At 50.0% G+C, this 17,185-nt stretch overlaps 1 protein-coding gene across 6 annotated transcripts in view; it reads left to right on the forward strand.

The window, feature by feature from the left end:
• vvl (ventral veins lacking) overlaps positions 1-16,004 on the forward strand; it is a 40,764-nt gene extending 24,760 nt beyond the window's left edge. The window contains exons 2-4 of one of the 6 annotated variants that reach the window (XM_076528997.1): positions 1,894-2,076; positions 4,247-11,316; positions 14,520-16,004. The gene's annotated coding sequence lies outside the window, so the exon portion shown is untranslated. The remainder of the gene's footprint in view (positions 1-1,893; positions 2,077-4,246; positions 11,317-14,519) is intronic. The other 5 variants (XM_012294020.2, XM_076528998.1, XM_076528999.1 and 2 more) reach the window with 5 other exon arrangements.
• The last annotated feature ends 1,181 nt before the right edge of the window (positions 16,005-17,185 follow it).

Here is a 17,185-nt window from a genome sequence, read left to right on the forward strand (position 1 = left end):
GTTTTCGAATCGAGTTCATCCTCCTGAAACGGTCCAGGATGACCGTTGCCACAGAGGAGGAAGCCTCTATCCTAACCGTCCTACGGTTTTGTCTTCGCGACAGCTTGCACGAAGAAAGGAGTTTGCCGGGAGCAAGGGTTGCACAGAATTCGAGGGGATCGTTGCGTAAACAGCTCGTCGTCGATTTTGCTCGTCGATCGAGCCAGCCATCGATCCCCGTTAAATCGTCCTTCTTCCTCTACGCGTCGCGTCCGATGGAAATTTTTATCTTCGACGGTCGACGAGGTACAACCGGTGGCTGCTTTATTTACGGTGGGTCCTTCGTCGCGGCTATTCGAATTAATAACATCGCGTTTCCCCCGAGCCGCGAAGATTAATGGCTGCCGCGGGAAGTAATGGAAAAACGCCCGTTCGAATCGATGCCAATGTTCAGCGGTAAGAATCGCGGTATTCGCGGCCGCTATCCACTGCCGAGTCGACGTTTATCGATCGACGATTATTTCGTTCGACGTTTCGGACGGGCTAATTACTGACCGACTTCGCGAACTTAACGCGATCGAACAACCGAAAGAAACCAAATATTCTATTATTATGGAAAATGATCGAGCTTTACGTATTCGATTGTACGGAATTCGTGGTGCTGGTCGACGGTGACGGCGATGCCCCACGGTAGTTATTATATCAACGACGCGAGGTAATAAACAGAAAGCTTCGATTCTGCAATACACGCACATTTTTAGCGCGGCAATGGACGAAATAATTTCATTTAACTTAACCTATAACAAGCGTGTTAATGTGCGCTGATAAAATTCAAATTTAAACACGAGAAATATGCAAAATTTCGAATCTCGTTGATTACGTGTATCCGAAAAATGTCGCAAGTTCGATACTCGTTTAACGCCAGTGAAAAATGCGCCGAAGAAAATGAAGCGTTCGTTAACGAATATACATGTATCACTTAGTGTCGTTAATATCATAGTGATTCTATCCTAGTAATTATCTGCCGACACGAGAGCTATCGTGCAATCGGTCAGATTACGTTAATTACAGCCGCGGAAAGAAGGCGGCATTACGAATAGGTCACGTTGAGGAGAACCAGAGATCGAAATTTTTTTTTTATTTCGATAAATCCGTTGAAAAGGACAGACGCGAGGCTCTCGCGCATTTCTACCTGTTACCGTTCCACGTATACGCCGCTTGTCGTTAATGCCGCGCGATCAGAATCATTAGTCTCGACAAAAACCGTCATTAGCGAGGTATTAAACGGTTATCGAGCCACGTATCTCGAGAAAAATACAATCGCTTACGGCCCTGATTCTCTCGGATACGAATAAGTTTGATGGAAAAACGGTGGAACACGCGTTATTAATCGCGCGAGTCGATTCGTTTCCGGCTGACTACGATACTCGCCGAGCAGGGAACGTCTCGCGCAACCGTGTCCTTGCTTCCGAACAATTCAGATAACGACGATTTTTTTCGTAATCTCTTTTATAGTCGATCAACGTTCAGACGTTCTTCCGGGCGCGTGGCTGGTACAAAGAATGAATTAGAAAAGTGACAAATTATTTGCCGGTTAATATCGTAAACGATATCGTTAATTATCGAGAAGCTATGGTGAACTTTTGTAGTCGACTGTAGAGCCGCGAATTCCATCCCCGCTTGTCCGTGTAACGAGCGAACACGTATAATGATATTAATCAGGGAGGCTCGTTCGGCTTCCTTAAAATTGCCGGCAGGCTCAATTTCTCACTTAAAATCTAATTAGAGCTCGGCGGGCCCGCCGTGGGCCAAGAGAGAAAGAGGTTGATCGAAAGGGGAACGGTCAACGCGTTCGACCTCGGGACCAACGGCCCAAAGATCCTCGAGCTAAGCCAGTACTTTACGAAATTGCAGTTTCCTACCCTCGGATCGTCCCGCGGGTCCCACCTTGGATCCAACCGGCTGTGCACTCGGACCCGCTTTCGACGTCCTCCTCGTCCTTGGGATCCGATTTCCGACGCTGTTCGGGCCACTTTGGACGTCCGGGATCAGCGCCGTCTGGACACTCGGGCGGCTTCGATCGTCCTTGGATTCGAGGTAAGAACCCTTCGCTTACGCGACAGCGAAACGATGATCGTTCGAACGACGCGACGATCGAGACCGAATCGAGGTATTCGCGGCGGCAGCTCCGAGCTCGTGAATCAACTCGTTACGATTCGTTAATTATTACCGCGGAGTCGGCTAGAGGCCGTGTTGCGGTGTCCGCGATCGAAACGGGGGTGAGGGCTTCGAAGAGGACAGCTCGGACGCGACTCGAACGAGCAAAAAAGACGGTGGATCGTTAGCAAGGTACAAATTTCGCCATTTGCCGCAATAAACTTTCGAACCCGCTTGTAACTTCTTCTTATGGGAGGCATGAGTAATCGCCTTGTTAGCCCTTATGGCCTATAGCGCTCATACGATCGCTCCCATGTCCATGGGAGGGACAACAGCAACGGCAACAACAACAACAACAACGGCCGACATGCACGCACAGCGATTGCAAAAAAAGGAAAAAAAAGAGTAGAACGAGCAGAAGGAGAGACGAGGAAGCGATAGGGGTACGAAACGCGAAACACGCGCGATATATATGTATACGTATACCCTATCGACACCGGAGTCCGTGTAACGAGCGATCCCGAGGAACCGTTGCCCGCTGCCTGCCCGCCGCCGCCCAGGTAGAAGCAGAAATCGAGAAGGAGCGACCGTGAACGCGGGAGAAGCGGAGGGAGCAACTTCCAAGAGGCATTTGCGTTGTAACCGAGAAACGAGCAAAAAGCGAACGCGTGCGCGCCACCGACCGACAAAGAAACAGCGACAACGCGACCAAGCCGGACAAAGAGGGAAACAATCAGGGGGGGGTGGAAGCGAATCCCTTTTGTATTTTCGCCTTTCTTTCGTTCTCTGTGCCACGCGAAATTTAATTACCTCGCGCCAGCCGCCTCTACCACTTAATTAGCGTCCTATAAATTAGAATATCGCCGCGACCCGAAAGGGGCGTGTCACCGCCGCGAACCAAGCGCGAACCGAGCTCGAAACAACGCTTGACCAGGATCGTTCGCCTACGGACAAGTAACGTCGTCTCGCCGAATTCCTGCTGAATCGGTTGAACTCGAATAGCGAGAGCGCCGGCAACCGAACACAGGACTCGTATACGTACGCGTGTGTAGGTACACGCGTGCTTCCAAGTCGCGTGGCTCCATATCTTAGGACGAAGCCAAGGGGGGTCCAGCGAAGGACAGCGAACGGGGACTAACGCCGTTTTATCGTGTAGCCAATTAATAACGTTTCCTTGCGAGCCTCCGACTCTTTTTCCTGTCTCTTCGCTTTTGTCGCCAACAACAGATCTCTCCTTAAAGATATCTCGGACCGTTTCGGAGCTCCGGAAGGCGATACCGTAGCTACCGAGGCTCCGTACCATAAAACCGGAGACACGAGAGCGCGTGTTATTTCGAAATCTTAGTTTCTACGTAGATCCGTACATAGATCCAGAACTTTCCATAAAGATTCTGACGAGTTTCGAAGGTCTCTCCGACGCTTTTATAGTAGAATACCAGCGATTCTTCGAACGAACGATCCGAACGATTCCGAATCTCTTGGAAATCTTCGGAATTTAAGAATATCCGAAAATCTTGAAACGTCCGCGATCGTTGAAAAGGAAGAACACGCAACGGTATGCAAATCTGAAATCTGGATTAAAATTATTCTACGTGCAATTAGCGACGGTAAACTGTGGGTGTTTATGCAAATATACCTACCGTTTTTATCGAGTGTTTTCACTCTCTAAGTGATTTAAGGCGTCTTAATTCGCACAATTTACATATTTTACACCTCTGAATAATTTATCTCGATTTCTTACACGTATCATATAGTTTACATATTTTTTGCGCGCTTCGCTGTTCTATAAAAGCATAAACATCTATCCGTTATCATCGAAGAGCTCCGTGACTTTCAACACCTCGATACATTCGTGAGTTTTTCGCCGGGTGTGCGCGCGTTTCTTGTTCGAGTACCTAGTCTTTACTGTTCTACTCGTTACTCGAGTTCTACTCGGTGGACAAGGTTGTTCTCGCGTTTACTTCGCAGTCGAAATGAACTGGATGTCGAAAATCGGGCGGAGAAAGCGAGCGTGTTTCAACGTCGCGTAAATCGACTAAAGAGATCGACTAAAATTTTGAAAAAGCGGTGTCTGACAATTAAGAGGGTTGTTCTGTTTGTAATGTTGCAGCTTACAGATTTGTCTCGTATCGTCCTGCTGCAAGCGATCGTTCCAGAGTCCTGTCGCAGCCAGGCGTCGTGTCAGTGTGGAAATGCATGATTACATAGAATTACGGTATAAGTTGTGTTAAATATCAATGTTAATCGCTGTAGCGAAGTGGGGTATTACAATAAATACATTATTTTATGTAAAATGTCTTTCTCTCCTCGTTTTCAACCTGGAATCGTTGTCGATTGTATATCCGTCGCGAAGCTCGCGGTGCAAACTACTACGAGCGATAAAGAAGTTTTTTTCTTCGTACGGTCGTTCGACGCGCACAGAAGGGAAAAAGTGGCTCGTAAAGAGCGGCTGCAACGGTCGGCATCTGCGATGCGCAATTAACGAAAGGGTTTCCGCTCGGTCCGGCCACCCCATTTCGCTCGCGACAGCTTCGAGGCCAGCCGCCGCGCCACGCTCGTTGACAAGTCGTTTGATTTACGGCGAGCTTTTATTTTTTTTTAATCCGGCTCGCGATCGTCGCCCTGAGCCTCGCGATCCTTTGCCGCGCTCTCGGAGATTCTCGCCAGGCAAATTTATCGCTCGTTCGAAACGCGATCGCTTCGAAATTAGCTGTCCGAGCGAACGGAGACCGGCAGAACTTCCGAGCTGTCCGGGTTCGCGCTTAACCAGGGATTCGGGACGTCGGGGGTACTTAACCCTCGGGATGGGTTACGAAATGACTTTATGGCGGATCAGAGGCTCGCTTTAGATTACATAAGGGGTTCCTGTCACGCGGTCGCGCGACGCGTCCAAGGATCGTTTCCATGCGACAACGAGCAGCCAGGCCCTCGAGGATTCCGCAAATGGAATCCTGATTGCGCTTTCCGTTTTCTTCCTCGTCGAATTTCGCGACACTGGATACCTTCGAAACGTTATCTTTTACGCGTCCGGAAAACGTTATGCCCTAATTTTCAACGGTCCAGCGTCGACGTATTTTCTTCTCGACGAGAAACGTTCCCGTTCAGAGGCGAACGAAAACCTTTTTTCGATATCTCCGAAACAGAACGCGAAGAACCTAGGTAGAAACGGAAGAGGTATTCTCACGCGTATAATCAGAGAAAGAAAGAGTAAATCGTTCGAAGGGGCGCGACTCGGAGCGAAGAAGCGGCGAGAAGGTAAGGTCGAAAGTGCAAGCTCAGTGAGTTCGAAGGAACTCGTAGAACGGGTGGGTCTCGTCGGAACGTTCGACGAGGCAATTTCGCGCGACGATCGGTCGGCCCGCTAGAAAGCCCGAGTTTGAGCACCTCTTTGTAATTTTACGTTGCCGTGGGGTGGCTAAAGCTGACGCAGTGGGGTAGGTGGTCGAGGTATGCCCGGTAGCCAATTCCCGGCTCTGGCCTCGACTCGCCGGGTCCATTCATCGCCGAGCACTACGTGACCGGTTTACCAATCCAGCTCTTCCTACACCAACACCGACGCCCCTCTGTCCTGCCTGCCCGCGTTCCTCTCGTCTCTACCTTTCGCCTCCGTCTCTGTACGCGTATCCGCCAAACAACCCCCAAACTCGTATCGACCCGTCGGATTCCCCTCGCGATCGCCGAACTCTCTTGTCAACGATTTTCCAAACGTTCTTTCCGAACCGACGAATACGTTTCTCGACACCCTCGTCCGCCACCGTTTTCAGCCCTGTCGAAACACGACACCCACGCGACCACTAGACCAGGATCAGAATTTCGAGAAACGCTTCGTCGCAGGGGGCGTTTGTACGCTCGAAGAAGGCTCGAAGCGCAGCGGACGGAGAAGGAGGATCGGTTCGGTTTCCGCGCGCGATGATGACATGTTAATGTATGGACGCGTAGTACGTAAGAGCGTGTCCGAAAGAAAGGAGGGCAACGAGAGGGGTAAGGAAAGGAAAAGGAAGGCGAGAAGGGCACGGTGGTGGCAAGCACGAGCCAAAGGAGGGCCCCCTTTCCTGTCGGATGGGTTTCTTTCGGTTGAAAACGAACGAATGGGTCCTCGGCCCCGACGTCTCCGAGTCATTGTCGCCCTGCCTTCTTCATCTGCATACAATGCGGGAGACATCCGCGGCTCGCATCCCCCTGTTGCCCTTACCCTCTTCCTCTTCCTCGCGTCCGACATCTCCGCGAACCGACGACGTATCATCGGAATATCGTTAATACGGCCGGCCCATCGAAATTACCCGCCGAGGAGGGACAAGGAACGCGCGCAGCACGCGTCGAACCCACTGCTCGTCTCAAAGTTTTTGCTCCGTTCCGTCTGGCCGTCTAGGCGGCCGTCCACCCGTTCCAGCCTTCTTCTCTCCGAACGAACCTTAACGCGTTCGAGGAACGACGAGTCGGTCGCGACTAAAAGTGGCTCGGCTGCTTGAAATAACAAAAATCCAGACGAATAACGCGACCGGCGCGGCGATACGATCGTAGAGGTAAATCTAATCGTCTCAACTTTTGAATTGGACTGTCGCGATACAAGCACCTTAAGAGCAGGAGGTCGAGCTCGTAACCGTTGTTCGTGCTCCCTTTCGAACCAAATACTGGCAACAGTTGCGGTTTATGAAATTAAATTCACCCCGGTGGTTCGAGACACGCGTGGATGCCCGATCCCGTTCTTACACGAACAAACTCTGCGCTAGTAGCGATCCCGTAAGAATTTCGCTTCGGAGAAACGGAGCGATTCGACGTTGTCATAATCGGTCTCGTCGCGCCTCTGGAAATTAAGTAGGAGGGCAGTTTTGAGGGTGGTCCTCGTATTCGCCGGGACCATAGTCGGGCACGGCAAAGAGACGATTTATTCTTTGGGGAGGCGGCTCGGCCACGCTCTATAATATCCAGCACGAGCCCAGTCAGCCACCTTTATCTCTGCTATTAACCCCCGCGAAAGTAATTAAATTAAATGATCCACGGTCCCTCGATCATCCGGCTCGTAAGTGCCTATTTATTCCGACACCCTTCGAACGCGCCGCCGAGTTCTCGGTCGCGTACGCGCCGCGCATTCCGAATCGTGTCCCTTCGCGCTTTCCTCCCTTCGTTCGACGAAAAAGTCGAATCTAATCGCTGGACGTCGCGCTGCCGACGAAAGAGAACGAGAAATCCGACGGTCCGTGCGGCCGAACGAGGAAATCACTTTCCAAGAGAGAGGAACAAGGGTGCCGGAGCAGCTGGATCGAGATTGTTCGGGGATACGTGTTCGCGAGAAAGGTAGCCTCGCGATAGAGGCTTCCTCGAGTGCCGACGACGAGAAAGAAGAGGGCTCAACGGGCAGGGGGTGTATTCGCCGAGGGGTTTGGCGCGCCACGAACCTCGCACGTGTTAGATAGAGGGTCGAACGGAGCCGCGAACCTCCCGAGGGAGCTGCCTACCATTTTGCATAAATCGCGAGACACCCCGTCGTAGTCGAACCTCGGGGAGATTCTGGAATGGTTACGAACACTGCTGCGTCGCGAACGCGAAACGAGAAACGAAACCGCCGAAGCTGTTCTCTCGTAGTAGTCCCGATATTTTCTCCGCCTTGGTGACGCGTTTTTTCTTTCCACGATCCGCTCGACGCGGTGACGCGGAATTTTCAAGCCGTTCGCGAGAAGAACAATCGACCGTGCCACCCTCGTTCGCGGCGCGGATTAATTCGACGATAACCGCAATATGCTTTCTCTCGCGATTACGGAGCGGTATCGTTTTACGGTCGGCGCGGTAACTTTCGACGAACTGTCGTACCGCCCCGGGATCTATAGCCCCTACGACGAGGGGACGAGTCGCCGCCGAAATGAAACGAAACGATAGCTCGGGGTGTTGTTAATGTTCTCGGTTACGCGGCTTGTTACGCGGCTTGTTCCGCGGAGGATCAAGGACTGACATCGCGTATGCGCTCGATACGCGCCTGTATCTCGCTTCGAAAATGCTTATGTCCGATCTGAATGGCACGTGGCAGAGCATCGATCTCGACTTGCCTCGTAACGCGACATGGAAGTTTCAAATTATTTTCTCCCGAAACGCTCGAATTCGAGTAAATCGACGAAATTAGGCAATCCCGTCGTCGCGTTTCTTCAAAAAGTCCTCGTGGTCGCTAAACCGTCGTCTCTCTCTCTCTCTGGATTGTAAACGAGAAAGAAAGGAGAAAAAAAATAAATAAATGAAGATAGAAAGAGAAAAACGTTGACCAGTGGACCGACGTTTTTGGTCGGGTCGCGTTCCAGCGTCTCCCGTTTCTCCTTCATAAATCGTCCGCACCGGGAGGTACGTTTTTTTCGAAACGATCCGCGCGGCCATTAGCGGGGACAGTGGTACAGCGACGCGATTGACGAGCGATCGATCGGTCGATCGATCGCGACCGAGCACCGGATAAGGCTCGTCCCGTGGAACCGGTAACGCGCGGTATCCTTAGACGTACTTTGGATAAAACGACGTAAACGACCAGCTGCTGTTCGCTCCGGTTGCATCACTTTCGCGTCGAATTCGAATCGAAACCTTGGCTCGATATCGATATCGATATCGATACGCGTGGCATCGGGTCGCGACGGGTCGCGCGATCACGATTCGCGTCTAAAGTTCGACCGGATCGCTTTAGGATACCGCGACGTCCTTGTCGATCCGGTCCAAAGTTGTTTACGCAAAGTGTCCGACGTCTTTCCCACGTTCACCGTTTTCGTTCACGAGCGACAACTTCGAACCTACGCTCGGCCGAGTTCTGACCGATCTCGAGGGCTAAAGGCGAAAGAAGAAGCGAGAAAGCTTGAACAGACGGAACAGGCTTACGCAAGTCTCATACCTATAAGTTAAGATTAACCTTGCTTAGCGGCGTGGAGCGCGGAGAGAAGAACGGGGGACTGTTGGGACCCGGGTTGGGCCGGTTAACGAACGAGGACATTTCACGGGATTAATTTATGTTCGGTTTGGTAACCGAACGCGCCGATCGAGAACTCCGCGTCAGAAGAGAAGACGCGGGAGAAGGAGGGGAAGGTCGATCACTACGCGTACAGCTATCATCGAACGTTCGTGTTCGACCAGGGACATCGATTTTAGGGAATAACCTCTCTCTTTTTTTTCTTCTCTTCTCCTTCTCAAAATTCTCCTTCGCTCTAACCCGCGAACTCGCGTGGAGGGTTAACGGTGAACGGATGACCGCCTTGCCAAACCGGGTTCTTTCTTACTCTATCTCCGATGTTTCGATGCACGAACAACCGTTACTTTAATTATTGGCAAAATAGATGTCTGAAAGTTTGTTCGCTCCACGCATCGCGTTAACACCTGCAAATTGCAATGTTGCCGCGTGGCGAACGTTCCCTCCTCAATTATCCCTCCTCTCTTTTACCGCGTTTATTTTAATCCTAACCTCGTCCTCTATCGATAGCGAGATTCGCAGGGTAAGATGGAAGGGTACCATTCGATGACCTGGAATTTCGCTCGGCTAGTATAAAGCGTTGACCGTTTATCGTCGCATGCCACCTTTCCCCGAGCAACACGCCCAAGGATTCGAAGGAAAGTGGACGACGGTTCGTTCGGCTCGAAGCCCGCGTTACGCGCGGCTCGATGCAATGCCCAAGAATAGAGCATACTTTTTCAGCTAGATGTCAAACGAGCGAACGATTTAATCGAGAAACCGAGCAGCGTACCCGCATTTGTCCAGCGTATCGGTGCGCAGCTGTTCGTTCGACTGTTAACGATAAACGTTGTATCGGTAACTATAGCTTTTGCCTCTTGTCGCGCACGCTTATATTTAGATCGTTTATAAATCGCGATTCGATCGTATCGACGTGACAATAATAAAGGCGTAGTCTCGGACCGTTGCGCGCTGTTCAGCCGTTAAACGATCGGTTCCGAACTCTGAAATTTCATCGATCGAATCGACGAATAACATCGAACGTTACATTTTTTGTCTTTTACCTGCTCGCGATAACGCCGATATCATTATCGTCGTCTCGACGTTGTCGTCGTCGTCGTCGTCGTCGTCGTTGTTGGAAACATTCTTAGATACGAAAAACGTTATTGAAAAATATAGAATAGAGAAAAAGGATGTTTATTACCGACGTTGTTACGACCGTTGAAATCACCGTCGTACGACATCGACGATCCCACGTCTTTTCGAGTAGAATTCCTTTATCGAAACGAAACGAATTCAAGTTCTCGAAATAAAAAGTCGTTTCGATTAACCCGCATTTCGTTTATCGCGTTCCGTAGTTGTCGTGCACGGTCGAGCAACGCGCAAAAGAGAAGAAACACGCGAGACAAACGCGGCCGTTCGCACGGCTGGAAGATGAAAAATTTCTTTTAAATCGTCCGTCTAATTGCGATTTGACGAGCTCCGTAGCCGCAGGCTTCCGTGCGAGTGATTCGTTGTTTCAGGCCCCATCAACGGGCGTGATCAATGATCGAGCGAGCACCACAGGCCTCGTCAAATTTCACGGTGTATCTCCGCCGTTCAGAGCATTCGCCGAACCTGCTGCTGCTGCCGCCGTCGCTTCGTTCCGAATAACCAACAAACCTATTCACAGTAACTCACGTTCAACCGCTACTTTACCCTAGATATTTCTTCTAATATATTATTATTAGATTATTATCGCGTGCCTGAAATTTTCTCGCTGTTTGTCCGCTGCTCGATCGTTAATCGGTCTTATTGAATCGGTCGTTTTGGGCCGTAACAGATTAGCGGAAAGAAATCGTTATCGTTTTCGACAAAGCGTTTTGATCGAACGACGCTCGATTCGTCCGATAGGGAAGAAGCTGAAATCGTTTCGTCGAAGCACGCGGCATTCCGCTCTCGAATCGGGTCTGTCCTCGAGGCGGAGCGCGAGAAAGAAAGCGAAGGAACGACGGACAAAGAGGCAGGTACAGCTCGTTAAAGTCGCTAGTCCGATTTATTTATCGCGAGAGGAAAGGAGGCTTAGCGGGGATCGGTTCGAAAGGTTGGTTCATTGAGCGTCCGGAGTCTGGATCAACGGAGTGATTGATAGTGATTTGGCAGATAGCGATCGGAGAACGCGAAGAGGTGTGCACCTGACGGTGCGCGCGCGAGATCGAGCAAGAGAGAAGGATAGCTGGATCGGTTTGCCCGAACGGGAATAGAGAACGGACAGGACGTAAGGACTAAAGGTACGTTCGCACGTAACGGTAGATCGCGACTTTTACCGCCGCGAGGTTAGTCGCGACGTTGCGCTACCGAATTTCGCGTTGCCGCTTGAACGCGTTAACCTTTAAAACGCGGTGCAAATTGCGTACAACTATCTATTCGTTCGACGCGCGACAACGCTTCTAACGATTCGACTAGTCTTTCGTAAAAAAATTGCGACCGATTTTCTTACGCGAAGGTTATCTATCGTTACGTGAAAACGTGCCTTTAGACGGTCGAAAGAGGGACGACGCAAAAGAAGCGAAGAAGGTGGCTTCTGCGGGCCTCGAAAACCCGTAGAACCTATTATCCGAGGTGGGCAACGGCTATCGGACAGCAGCATCTTTCCGTGTGGGTGTCCGAATACCCTTAAGACCCCATAAGTCGAGTGCCACCCTGCCGAGAAAACCGCCCCCGCGAACTGCTCGCTAGACACCTCCTTAGACACCCTTTCAATTTCCTATATGCCCGATAATCATCTGCCCGACCGGATCTCTCGCCGCGGGATGGAACCAGCCATCCTCTTTCTTTCTTTCTTTCTTTCCTTCTTTCTTTCTCTCTATCTTTTTCGCTTTCTGTCTTCTTTCTTTCGTTACGACTGCTCGACCGACGTTTCTCGAAGCCTATCCTGACTTTCCTCCCGAGGGTATCGAGGACATCTCTTAACCGGACATAATTGGAAGTATCGAGATTAAGGCATCCCGATAACCAGCGCGAGAATATTAGAGTCGTTTGCGCTCGATCCAGATAAATAAAGTCGTCGAGCGGAAATCGCCGTCGAGTGGAAAATATCTCGCAACGGTTCTTGGCCGAATCTCGGAGGAAGCAGCCGCCCGGGCACATTCGTGACATAGCATTGTTTCCTTCGCTTCTTCTCGCTTCTTCTCGCTTCTTCTCGCAGCTCCGTAATCTATAGCCCTTAAATTTTCTAAAGTACTCGATCACCCGGCGTATTTTTATGCAAACGCCGTCTCACGAAGATCCCCCGGACCTCGCCGAGGCCTCACAATAAAGCCGTGACGTATGAATCTACCGGCGACATAAACTTCGCGCGCATATTATTAGCCGCTATTTCACCAGACTTATATGCCACGGTTTCCCCCTCTTACCTGAGACCCGGCCGACCTACGGATTCGATACGTTCAGGGGCTCGATCGAACACCCTTTCTCCAGGGTCGATTCCTTCTTGCTCGTTTCGAAATAACCCGACTGTCGAGACGCGCTGAAACAGAAACACGAAAAACGAAGGCGTTTTTCGTTTTGGGCTTGCCCGGTATGCTGGACTCATCCGTAAAGCATCCAGACACGGGATTATTACTTTCCTCTTATTCCGACGCGACGCGCCCGTTTTCCGAACCGATCGCCTCGCTCGGAAACGTTGTCCCGTATCCTCGAAGCATGCTGTCGAGAACCACAACTTTTCCGACAACTTTTTTTTCTGCGGAGTATAGATCCTGTTAGCCCGGGATTTATCTCGGCATACGAGCGATAGAAAGTAACGCGCATCGAAGTAATCGTTGAGCAATTGTTTTACTCGTGTAGGATATCTAGGTAAGGCCAAGAGAGCGTTTTCGGAAAATTCTCGATCAAGTTGGACGTAGGCTTATCCGTGGAAAAGACCGTGACAGGTGTCCAACGACGCGTTCGCGTGTAATCCGGAGCGAGTCGGGGGCCAGGAAACCGCACGGCGTGTAAACTGTCCAATAAGTAAAGGGCCGAACACGAGGCTCGCTTCTTGTAGTTTGCGTGGTACGCCTGCTGGTCCAGCGTTTCATAACGTACGGCACACGTACGGGACCTCTGGAGGGCCGACGAACGCCACCGATGCTATAAAGAATATCCGAGAGACCGAGAATAAAAGCGGCTTGACTTATTTCAAGCAGCACGACGGACGGAGAAAGAAACGGAGACACGGGGCCGAGCACCGGAGCACCGGTGCACCGGTGCACCGGGGGTAAAGAAGGGATCGAGACGAAGAACGAAACACGAACACGACGAACGAGAGGGAGCCTAACCGGCCGCGAGGAGGCTCGCATCCAGCCTCGGATAGCTGCAGAAGCGGTGGCCGAATGCTCCTATATTGCTCGACCTTTGCGATCCGAGCACGCGTGCCCACACACGTCGGTTCGAGTACCCACCGACCGTTCGAAGCCGTCTCTTTGTCTCTCTCTTGTTTTTCCAAAGATCCGAGCACGCCTTTAACTCGTCACCGAAAAATTTTCCGATGCCTCGACGCGCGATAACGCGTACTATACCCGAATCTTCGAAAACGTTTATCGAATTAGCAGCAACAGTCTTGCTTACTTGTAGATCGCGGCCGTGGAGAGCATTTCGGAAGGCGATTTACGGGACAGATCCTGATCGAGAGAAGTGGATCGCGACAAGCGTTCCAACGTTTTTAGGCCTTCGGGCTTCGGATTCTCTATTGTCGTCGAAGAAAACTACCGGACCGGGAGATAATTGAAAGATAAATCCAATCGTGAACGAGTGCTCCGTTCCATAATAAGCGTCGTCACACCTACATCTCCTCGAATACACTTTCATAGTAGATACGTAACTGTTCGCCGTGCAAACACTTTTTCCTCCAATTAATCCTATCGTGCTTTACGATTCAAACGTTATAGGCGAACATAGTATCTCGTTGAAATTATTTATTTGCGAAATTTTACTCGGTAACAAAGATTTGGAAGAAACGAGTGGAAAAAGAGTGGAAGACCGCAAGAGGGTTAACTTTGACGCGTACGGAGTTCGTGAGGCGCGACGAAAGGAACAAGGCTACTAAGTGACGGTAATTATGATAAAAACAGTGATTTTTCGCGGTAGCTCGGGCTGGCTATTTTTAGAGGCCGACTCGCGTCGTCAGGTATCCGGCGAGACACGGTGGTCGTCTATGCGCCGCGTTCCGTTGTTCGCAACCTCCTAAGTAACCCCGAACACCGGTTCTGTAACATCCGCGATCCTCCTTCTCCTCCTCCACCTCGCGATTCACCTTTTTCGACCGCTCCGCGTTCTTCCGCGCGTTATCGGTACACGCGTTACAACGTGTTACTCGGCGAGATTACGCAACGCGCGCGTTCGGAAGCGGTCCCCGGGCTCGTAAAGTCGACCAGGCTTTTAAATCTCCTCGCGAACCACGGAAAGCTCGAGCACGAATAACGTTGTAAAACCGGTAATTTTCTGTTCGCAGGACGCACGGGTTCCGCGCGCTGGGACTTTGGAACGATCCGTACACGCTCGAGCCTCGGTTAAGCGACGGACGGCGCGAATTCGCGCGGCGTACGAGACGAAGAAGGAGGCGAGAGGTCGAGGATGAAGAGCGAAGCCGTCACGGACCAGACACAGCGGATCCTTTCAGAAGCGGGAATGTTTATCGACGTAATATTTGCTCGCGCGTCCGCCACGGCGAAAAGCGTACGCGCGCCGCTCAAATTTGTTTAGTTTCTCGAGTGTTAATTTTCTATAATTTTTACGGCAAATCTCGCGCAATCGCGAACCACCGGTCGCTTCGGCGACACTTTGCTCGTCCCAGTATCGGGTGTACCAACGAGTAATTCCCTAGTTTTCCCGAGTAGCTCGTTTAAAAGTGCTCGTTTAAGCGGAAAACATTCTGCCGTTAGTTCCTTACCGACTATTTATAGAAAAATTAACCACGAATACGAACACAACTTTATTGTCGCGAATAACACCTTGCGTAATAGCTTAATAAAGTCGGTTTAATTTTATGTCGTTAGTTTCGTTCACAGTCGACGATGAAGGTTCGCGGTAACCGGTAGAATACATAGTCGAAACGATTCGAACCATTAACACTTTGACGAACACGCATTTCCTGGAATCTATGACTCTTGCTCATTGGCGTAACTAGGAAGGGACCAGTCCCTCTTCTCATAAATCTTTGCGATAAGATAGAAAAATTATAATATAGAATAGAAATCGATACAAGACGTACAATTATGTTCGTGTTACGTGAATTAACGAATGAAATATATGTACTACGATACTGCGAAAACGTTTCACGCTTTTACCGCGCTTCGAACAAACGTACCTACCAATTGTTTCCATGGTTATAACCGATAGAAGATCTTGAAAGAATCGAGCGAAAAACATTATCCGACACTCGCTTCGAAGACGAGTCGGTAAATTTATTTCGTCGATAAGTTTCCCGAATAAATATGAAATACGAGAAGAAAAAGAGAGGATTGTTCATTGGTACATCTAATAGCTACGTCGTTGCACGAGCGTTTAACGAAACGCGTGTTTTCGCTCAATTTATCACCGGATTCGGATAATACCGCCACTTTATCGATCTATCAGTTTTAACCTCTTGCACGGTTACGGCGTACGCGTACAACCTGACAAAACTAGAATATTCGACTCGCGTGATTTTTCCAAAGTACGTACCTGTCATTCTCCTTAAGCAAAATGGTTTTTACATTATGGTTATGCTGTATAAACTACCCGATTACGACCTCTAAATATATAAATATAAATATAAATATAAATATAAATATAAATATAGAAGCGGTGAAAAATTTGTACCACCGCACTTTCAACGATGAACCATACCGCTTAAAGGGTTAAGGTTTTCCATAAGATTCTACGGAATTCAACATCACGTATATTGTAAAGCATCTGTGTGTAAAACAGTTTTCTTTGAAATATACTGGTAACGTTACCTTCGAGTTTCGATCGGAACGCTCAGACACGCATCCAGCAACCTAACGTTCGGTGGAAGATAGATTCATCGTGGACGCAGAAAGAGGTAACTCTCTGGCGATCGATCGAAAAAAGTCCACCGGAGCCTGTCCTTCCCAGTCTCGTTATCCGAAAGCGTTTCATGCCCCGTCAAACAGGAGAAGGACGTCGCGCCTTGGTCCGTCACCGCGTGAAAATCGAGTCCACCTTCGAGATTCGAAAAGTCGAGTTCGCGCGACGACGCTTCGAGGTCGTCGAAACTCGAGGATGTCGCATCGAGCTCGTAAACAAATTTCCGATCGACAGAAATTCCGCTAAAATAACACCGTCGTTTCTTTCGTTTCTTTCGTTTCTTTCGTTTCTTTCGTTTCTTTCGCTTTTTCCTTTATGCTTTATACGTTGAAATTGACCTGTCGAAAAACGGAAAGCTCGTTAGCGGACGAGACGAGAATGTTTTGTCGCGGGAACGAGATACGTCCATTAAAATCGGGACGTTTCAATTAATTTCGTCCGTTAAGCGGCAATCGGTGCGAACGATTATGTCCGCGAGAACGGCGTAAACACCGAGAGAACGGAAACCAGTTCGAGTTTCAATAACTATATTAAAGGTCCACGATCCGCGAACTTGATTCTTCTTTTTTCGTACTCGCAGGAAACGAATTGAATTTCTCGCAAACAAATCGATTGTTTTGCAGCGAACCGAGGTAAGTACATTTTACGAATTTCATACTTCGAACAGCTGCTGTTGTACTCGGTGAAAAATCTTGATTACGTCGACGACAATGTACAATAGAAGCGGGATAGCGTATAAGGTTTCGAGGCGTTTCGATAAAAATATTGATCGGAGCGGGAAGGGCAGGCCAGTACAGAAGGAGAATAAGAAAAAAGGTGGAGAGAAATTTGAAAGACTACGGCGATCGGAGAGGAGCCGTTATTTCGAAAGGAGCGGCAGGCGGGAGGGCTAGCTCGGCCCTGGAACCTGGAACAAGCGGGTTTCGAGCGTTTCGGGCCTCGGGCTACAGACACCGATCGCCTTCTGACCCACACCGACACCGACACCGACGAGCTGGCCCAACTTTCTGCTCGTTCTCGCACCCACTACCCGCATCGTCTTCCACGAACGCGCACGTGCGCTCGCTCGTGTCCTCGACTTTTCTGCTT

Source organism: Megachile rotundata, chromosome 2 (genome assembly GCF_050947335.1).
Source record: "Megachile rotundata isolate GNS110a chromosome 2, iyMegRotu1, whole genome shotgun sequence".
NCBI classification, from domain to species: domain Eukaryota; kingdom Metazoa; phylum Arthropoda; class Insecta; order Hymenoptera; family Megachilidae; genus Megachile; species Megachile rotundata.